The 1,013-nt window shown below is 34.4% G+C and overlaps 1 protein-coding gene across 1 annotated transcript in view; it reads right to left on the bottom strand.

Moving 5' to 3' along the window:
- The window catches only part of LOC119587799 (conserved oligomeric Golgi complex subunit 6-like), a gene marked incomplete at its 5' end in the record, with an annotated part of 13,578 nt that overhangs the window by 7,663 nt on the left and 4,902 nt on the right, over positions 1–1,013 (bottom strand).

Here is a 1,013-nt window from a genome sequence, read left to right as displayed (position 1 = left end):
GTAGAGGTTTCCATCTGCATTTTTTTCATGCTAAATCTTGCATTTAACAGTTATTTCAGATCTATACAATGGTTCTATTCCATAACTCAGAATGGAAAGTGCTTTTATTCTACCGTTTCTTCATAATCTTTATTTAGAAGTATTCATTGAGGCAAATATGACACGAGTATTGCTTAACACTTTCTTTGCCTAAGTCCATGTGGAAGTACACATGTACCTCCATTGTGAAGGTTATTGATGTGCCAAGAGATCATGGAAGTACACAGATCCTTCCAAATGTCTCATATGTTTCTATTTGAATTATGGGCCTGGTAAGGGTCTATTGTAGAGCATAAGTTATTGTACATCTGTTAGCTGATTGCTTTACCTTCTAATGAACGGGAAAAATGAAGTCTAAACCCTGTCAGAGTGAAAAGGATAATGAGATAATTATGGTAATAATGAAGATAATGATGGTAACATATGACAGTGATTTAGTGGCAATTGAATATGACTGGAAATCATATCAGTGTAATTTAGGTGAATGAAGCACTTATGGCAATCTCTGCAATCCATTTTATGAGCTAAAGGATGAATGGACATATACACATATATACATAAAGACATGCAAATTTACACACCCTCCTCCCTATTTCTGTTGGTAAACTCTTTAATATATCACAAGACCATTTAAATAATTTATAAAAAGTGGTCATGGACTAACTCTGGCCGACTGACATTCTCGGTACATGGAGGATATCAAAATATGGCACTGGAGCTATTATACAGTAAAGAAGGGGTCAATACAACTGCCCAAGCATGCAGAATATCTATTTTTGGTCTTGGATACCATATCAGTTAAATTAATCCTGTAATACATCACAATGGCTGAAAGGTGTGCCCATTTATTAGAAGCAAATTATGTTGCTCTTATACCCCCCAAAAATGCAGCAAAATCTACAAAAAGCCACTTACAAATCAATAATACAAAATCAAAGCAGCAAAGTCCATTAAAACAATAAAATCATATCAGT

The sequence above is a fragment of the Penaeus monodon genome, chromosome 23 (assembly GCF_015228065.2).
Source record: "Penaeus monodon isolate SGIC_2016 chromosome 23, NSTDA_Pmon_1, whole genome shotgun sequence".
Lineage (NCBI taxonomy): Eukaryota > Metazoa > Arthropoda > Malacostraca > Decapoda > Penaeidae > Penaeus > Penaeus monodon.
Note: the sequence above shows the minus strand (reverse complement) of the source record. Positions and strands in the feature narration are given on the sequence as shown.